The following is a 7,512-nucleotide window of genomic DNA, read 5'->3' as shown; positions in this document are numbered from 1 at the left end:
CGGGCGGGCGCGGCTCTGCCCACGCAGCTGCGTGCGAGCGCCGGGAAGGGGGCCGGCCTCCCGCCTTTGTTAATTGTCTTTCTGGAACCAGGTTGTTTTCTGCTCGCTGCTACCGGGAGTCGGCCCCGGCAAGGGTGCTCTGGCTCGCAGCCAGCGCAAAGCTTTGCAGGTGGGTTTTAGCGCGGCACCCCGGGGCCCCCCACTCGCCGCTTCTTATTCAGCCGCCTTCTCCTTGCCGGGGCTCGATCCTCCGAAAACGAGCGCCGTTGGGTGGGAATGCTGACCCCTGAATCCCTGGAAATCCCTGCACCTGCCGAATCATCGAACTTTTAGGGCTAGGCCTCCGTTCACTTCTCAGAGTCGGCGGCCCGAGACTTGTGTTTCTTATCCCACCTCTCCTTGGGAGCAACCTGTATGTACCATTTTAGCCAAATCTGCCAGTCTCCAGGCCCCTCAGTCTCTGCTCCTGTCTTCTGTGATGTGAAGATATTCATCCATTCTCTCATTCTACTGCTACTACAAGCACGTGGAGCGGGCATGAGGATTAAGCAATCAGCAAGACAGACGAGGTCCTGGCGGCCCTCTCGGGGTTTCTTGCCCTAACGATGGTAGGACATTGAAGACATCACTGAAAGTGTGATAATTGCTATGGAAAGTGTGGAAAGTTTCATATCGGGGCATCGAAACTTTGTCCGTGGGTCAGGAATGAACTGTATTAAATCTTCCTGGTTCTAACATTCATTCTTGTTTGCATTATTAGGGTTTATTAATTATTATCAGTTGTAGTAGTATTGCTTACAATGTGCCAAGCACTGTACTAAACTTGTAATGTTTTGTTTATCTCATTCACAACTTCTCTGAGCTAGGTCTGGTTATTACAAATATCCATATTCCAGAATGAGAAACTGAGGCTTGAGCGAGGAAGTGATTTGTCCATGGTCACCCAGCTACCAAGCTACAAAACAAGAATTGAATTTCAGACTGTCTGAGGCCTCAGGGTGTTTAACCACTACTCTTTACCCATAAAAACATGAAACCAGGATAGTGTTGCATTTTGGATATGATAGATGAGGACAACTGGGTGGCAAGGGGTAGCCTGTAAAAGAATAAACAAGAGAAAGTTGAGAGCTTTCTTAAAGAGCTATCCTACTGATTGAGCTTAACATGTGTGGCCACATCACTAAAATGGATTGGGAAAAGCTACAGGGAGACACATTGCAATTCAATTTTTCCAAAAATCAAAACATTTCAAAAATGGCACTAGTTGCCTGGCAAGAGGGAGCATTGTGTCACTAAAAGAAAGCATTCAAGAAGAGAGGTTGTTGGGGATGCTTCAAAAAAGAGTCATGCAAAAATTAAAGACTAGATTAAGTCATCTCTAAAATTCTTTCCAAGATCTTATCTACTCTATCCCCCACTAACAGGGAAAATGAGCCCTAGAGTATTTAAGAGGCTTGCCCAAAGTCAACCAGGGATGGAAGAGCTGACCCCAAACCAAGTCTAACTCCTAGAACAGTGGTTGATTTGTTTGGGGGGTACAGTCTTGTGAGTGCTCAGAACTTCCATTTATGCTCCCCTAAATGCTGTGTGTCTCTTCAGTTTTTTCCTGAGTGTATGGAGTCATCTGTTTTCCCTGTTTCACTTTATGCTGAATGTTTGTTCAGATATGCATCAACACCCTCTAGGCAATTGCTGCAGTAGGTGTTCTAGTTTGCAAGCTGCCGGAATGCAATATACCAGAAATAGAATGGCTTTTAAAAGGGGAATTTATTCAGCTCCTAGTTTACAGTTCTAAGGTTGTGAAAATGTCCAAATTAAAGCAATTCTATAAAAATGTCCACTCTAAAGCATCCAGGGAAAGGTACCTTGGTTCAAGAAGGCCAGTGATGCTCAGGGTTTCTCTCTCAGCTGCAAAGGCATGTGGCGAAATCTGCTAGCTTTCTCTTCAATGGCTTCCCTGTGGCTCTGTTAGTTCTGATGACTCTCAAGCTTTTCCAAAACGGTTCCCTCTTAAAGGGCTCCAGAAAGCAACCCCACACTGAATGGGTGGAGACACATCTCTGTGGAAACCATCTAATCAAAAGTTACCACCCATAACTGGGTGGGTCACATCTCCATGGAAACAATAAAAAATATACTACTCAGCAATACTGAATAAATATTCAAGGTCATGGCTTTTCTGGCATACAATAGAGTCAAACTGGCACAGAGGGGTTCCAGAGATAACTGGGTCCCTAGTCCCCTGAAGATGTATTTACTTGGTAAGGAGAGAAACTGGATAATATTGCCATTTGAAACTGACATTTCTTTGATTCTATTTTTAGGACTAGAGTCTCTTGAATTAAATTTATCTAATGCACTGGCACTAATTCTTCCAACTCTCATCCTCGTTTTGATGAGCAGCAATCTATCGTCAACTTCATCTACTTGTCAAATTCAGAACAGGCATTCTTTTCTCAACCCTCTGGATAGCTGTTTGTTTTGGGCTGGAAACTTCTAACAAAGTCCTTTAGGATCATTTCCTGGATCATTTACACAGAAGTGGCCATCACCTTACCTCGGGGTACTAATACAAAGATAAAAAGGGACCCTCTTCTCTACCTTCAACAGAGTGATCAATTTTTAAACTTAGTCTCTCTCTTTTTTTTTTTTTTCTGTAAACCTCATATGGGCAGGTTATCTCTTTTGCTCTTCATTGTAGTCCCAGCACTTACTACAGTGACTGGTCGGGAGAGGTACTCAATAAATAAGCCTGGTGCACTCCATTGCCAATCCTTGCCTCGAGAGACATGTACAATGGTTACCCTTCCTGGTGGCTGCCAGAACGTTTAGGTGTATTTCAATTTCTCTTAGTTACCAGTATGCTTTTGCCATTCATAAGTGTATGTGGTATATGGACAGAGCACTGGCCTGGAGTCTGGAAAACTGATTCTGCCATGATTCTGACTCTGTCCTCTGCTGTCTATGCCTATCATTCATTCAGTCAACAAATATCTACTGTATACTTATCACTCACTGTGCCAGTGCAGATCCAAATATAAAGAGGATTTTTTGTCTGCCCTCATAGTCATCTACTGGGAAAGAGAAATCGGTCAACAGTGATTATAATACAGTGCGATAGCTATACCAGAAAGAAGAGTAGGTGCTCCAGGAGTACCTAAAAGGCTGCTCTTATTTGTTCTGAGTATATTATTGAATGGTGTCCTGATTGGTCCTTTTCATTTACCTTCTTCTGAAAACACCTTAATGTTTGCTCAAACTCCAGACACTTACCTGGGCCCTCAAATGTTATACTAACTTCCCTGTTCCCAGCCTCTTCCTGGGAATTGAACATGTAACTGCTCAAATTTAACCAGGTAGTTTTCGGGCCATGCGTGTAGCAAAGGCCATGGGAGTCTGGCTGGAGTAACATGTGATCATGTCCACTAGGTGGCAGCATTGTATAATCATTGAAAACCATAACATGGCATGGGTTCGTGAACATATGTACCCCTTCTGTGGCATATTCTGTTTGTGACCTTTTAAGTGGATGTCTGTTTTTTAAGTGAATGTCTGTTTGTACATCTTTACTTAACCTTGAAGTAGATGAACAGTTTCCTTCCCAGGGCATTTTATAGTCCTGAGATGCATGGACTGGAAAAATGAAGTCAGATTCTTTGGAGTCAGAAAAATTTGAGGCAAGTATAGGATACACCCCTAACTTCTTTAGTATATTTTGGGCAATCAACTGAGATCTATGTGCCTCGGTTGCCCTATCTAAAAATTTCAAACAATGAAATTATTTTCCGTATGAAATCTTTCATATCACATAAGAAAATATAGGTAAGAACGATATCTGTAGACTGTAAAATGTCCTATAAATACAGTGAGTAATTAGTACCTTAGCATGGAAAATCAGTCAGGGCATAAGTCTTGTGAAAACTCAGTATCTCCAAGCTGATTAGAAGAAATGTTCTTAAGAATAGCCTAGAAAATTTGATTTCTGCTTCCTGCAACACATCAAAAAGCCTATGGTGATGATCTTGTCAAAAGGATTCTCGTTTGCATAAAGAAAACCACTGTGATCATGCCATAGTTGTTACGCTTTTCTTATTTTGCGCTTTGGACAATAATTGTGAAGTTCCTGTTTTAGCTGACAGCCTGTCTTCTTCTACCGAAAAGGTTAGAGAAAATCACTTTTGCCTTGAATTCCCTAATAAGAACATTGGTAGGGAATGTTTGTATGAGGTTTTTGGCTAAAACGAAGTGCTTTCACATATCCTGTTATTTCACCTAGAGCAGAAGCTATAGCAATCAATGATAAACTTTGAGACAAGACTATATAAGCTAAGAGGGATGATGGAATACGAAATTCTAAGAAAAAAAAGAACATAATCAAAGCACATGTGTTCTGTATGGGTAAAAAGGATAGATGGTAATTAATTAGAAAGGATCTTAGTCTATCATTTATTTGCCTGGCCTAGAAAATACAGATAAGAAACAGTTTTAGGAGTTCAGAGTCCAATAGGAAGTAAAGAGGATCCGGAAAATCTGGTAGTAGCTAAGATTTAAATAGGTCTTTTGGCTTTAACATTTGACAAAGGAAGAGGCAGAAGAAATCTACATTTATGGAGGCAGAAGTGAGCTGCATTGTTTAGGAAGGATGGTTGGTGCCGACAGGTGGATGGAGGATGGAGTTAAATAACTCCATTAACCGAGAGCACTAGGGTACATAAATCCTTTCAAATTGGCACACAAGAAGAAGCTTTAATTTCTGAAAATTAGTTTTGAAAGCAGTAAAAGAATTAAACATAAGGAATCTCTACTTCTCGTCAAGTGAAATTTAAGGGAGGGAAGATCAAGTTGTAAGAGATTCCCCAAGGCTAGCAGTGCTGAAGCAATATGATGAACTACTGTACACATTGCCTTCTCTCTCTCTCTGTCTTTCATCATATTCATATTTCCTCTCTCCCTTCTAGGAAAATGCAAGGTTTTGATTGATTGCTGGACATTGTTTATAAAAGACATGCAGAGATTAATGTCAGCCTATTTTCACAGATACACTGAGGCCTGAGCACCTTCAGCCAATCCAGAATTGAGCTGAGTCTACTCTGGTGTCCAGTGTCTCAACGGTTGCAGGCCCCTCCCTCTAGTAGGATTTTATCTTCTAAGCCTTATGAGATTGTAGCTGATTTCAAGCTACCTTTCTAGTCCAGTTTTCCTAGCCTCTCCAGTTCCTGGCAAAGTTCTTCTGCCAATTGCTGGCTGAAATAATCCGCCCATGCCCAAACTCTGCAATTACCACAAGGAAAGAAAATGGCTGGCACTTTCAGCTCACCTAAAAAGAGCTCTTCCCTCTCTGGAATTTTAGTTCATACAGTCCTCTTTGCTTTGCATTGAAGACAGCTTTTCAATGCCTTTACAATTATTATTATTTTTTGTAATTTATATAGTTTTATCTATTGTAGTGGAAGTGTTAGTTTGCTTCTCTACGTATTATATCCAACCTCAGAAGCAGAAGTCTCCATGTTGTGTTTCAATTTTTATTATTGTTGTTACTAATGTAACATAAAAATAAAGTTGTTCAGACAAGATAGAGAAAAATAATAACCGAGAGCAAGCAGCGGGGATCCAGGAACAAACTAGAGAACCCGGAACTGTCTGCTGGGTTTGAGATTCAGACATGGAAATGGGCATCAGCCCTCAGAAGTGTGGTAGCTCAGGCACAGGGCACCAGAGCTAGAGGTAGGAACCTAGACCATGATTAAGCGTCAAGAAGCAGACCTTGGACACTGAGAGATTCACTGAGCTGCACATGGGCTGGGTAAGCAAGCTGGAAGAAGGCTGATTTCGGTCTGACGTAGGTCTACTATCTGGGTAAGGGCTGGTGGGAATGGCGGCGGGGGCGAGGCTTTTGAATTCCCTTGTATGGGTTTTGCATTATTTGTGCAACTGTTCTGTAAGTTTGAAATTCTTTCAAAATAAAAAGTTTAAGAAAAAAAAAACTAGACCTACTGCAGTATTAGCTGCTAATATGTTCCCCATCCAGATCTTGAGCAGGCACCAGGTTCTGGACGCACAGGCTACCTGTGAGAGTGAACAGGTATGGATCACAGAACAGTGGGGTGGAATTCAGAGGGCTCTTCTCAAAAGCTCATGCCCATATGCAAGCTTCTGCTAGATATTACCATTTACCACAGTTTGCCAAACGGCAACCCAAATCAATCCTGTCAACCCTAAAGAACATCTAGGGCTCTAACTGATATTCTACAAAGTTTCATGCACTATGGTTACTTTCTAGGAACCTACAGCCTCCAGATGGGTTCCTAGGCCAGATAAGTCCAAAAACCCAGAGGGGCCAGCCTCTGCACAACATCAACCAGCCGGATCCCCCCAACCCAGATTATTGACAGCCTTGCCAACATAAAAAAGTTAGAACAGGCATTGCTCAAATACCCCTAAAAAATTGGGAGAAGGATCAAAGGAAAAAGAGGAGTTATAACAGAGAAGAAAGGATTTAAAAAATTAGTATGACTGCTGAATCATTATACTGATATTTCTTTTAGTCTCCAGTGTCTTGGAGCAGCTAGAAGGAAAAACCTAAAATTGTGGAACTGTAACCCATACCAAACTCTGAAATCTGTTCTATAACTACTTGTTATAATGTACTTTGAAATTTATTGCTTGTTTGTGTATATGTTATATTTCACAATTTTAAAATGTTAAAAAAAATTTTTAAAAAAAGGCTAGTGCCCTTGGGAAAGTCACCACTCCTCTCCAGAGCTTCACTTCCTCATACCCAAGAGGGCTATAACAGCAGCTGTGACAGCATGACTTATTTCCTGGTCATGAAGCGCACATGTGTGTCACAGAACACTTTATAAACTACAAAGGACTATATAAGTATACTTTATAAGCTTTGCAGTTCGGGCCCTACCATCCAGAGTTTATTTTTATTGCCCTGTCAGGACACTGGCTCTCCCTATTATTCACCACAGAAAGTCTTTTTGCAGCGTCAGGCTTAGCCAAGGTCAAGTGGAGCAGTTTTTCAACTTTCTATGATAAGTATCAGTGTTTCCTGGCGTTGGCTGGAGATGTGAGAGTTAACAGGATGTGTTCTTAGGACCGGCTCTCCTCGGAACGGCAACTCAAGCACATCCAAATTTAGTCTCACAAAGAAGACTATAGATAACTGTAGTGCACAATAATGAACCACAGGCAGCACAGCTTCATGCCCTTGCTAATGAGCAATGCACAGGAGGAGAGCAGGGATTGAGAAAAGAAAGGGACATAGAATTTGCAGAAACTCCAAGACAATAATAAAATTCTTTCATATAAAAATAACTAACAAAAGTATCGCAAAATGCCACGCTTAAGAGTGCATTTCCAGGAATTAATGGTTTCTGTGATTAAACTAGAAATTTAAAAATATTTGATTATCTACATATCACCAGGTCAGACTGACAAGAACAGATAATGAAGTGGGGTGGGATGGGGGTGGGGGTGGTACGGGGGAAATGCAGCATTTCATCT

This window comes from Tamandua tetradactyla, chromosome 20, assembly GCF_023851605.1.
Source record: "Tamandua tetradactyla isolate mTamTet1 chromosome 20, mTamTet1.pri, whole genome shotgun sequence".
In the NCBI taxonomy this organism is placed as follows: Eukaryota; Metazoa; Chordata; class Mammalia; order Pilosa; family Myrmecophagidae; genus Tamandua; species Tamandua tetradactyla.
This window is presented reverse-complemented; position numbering follows the sequence as displayed.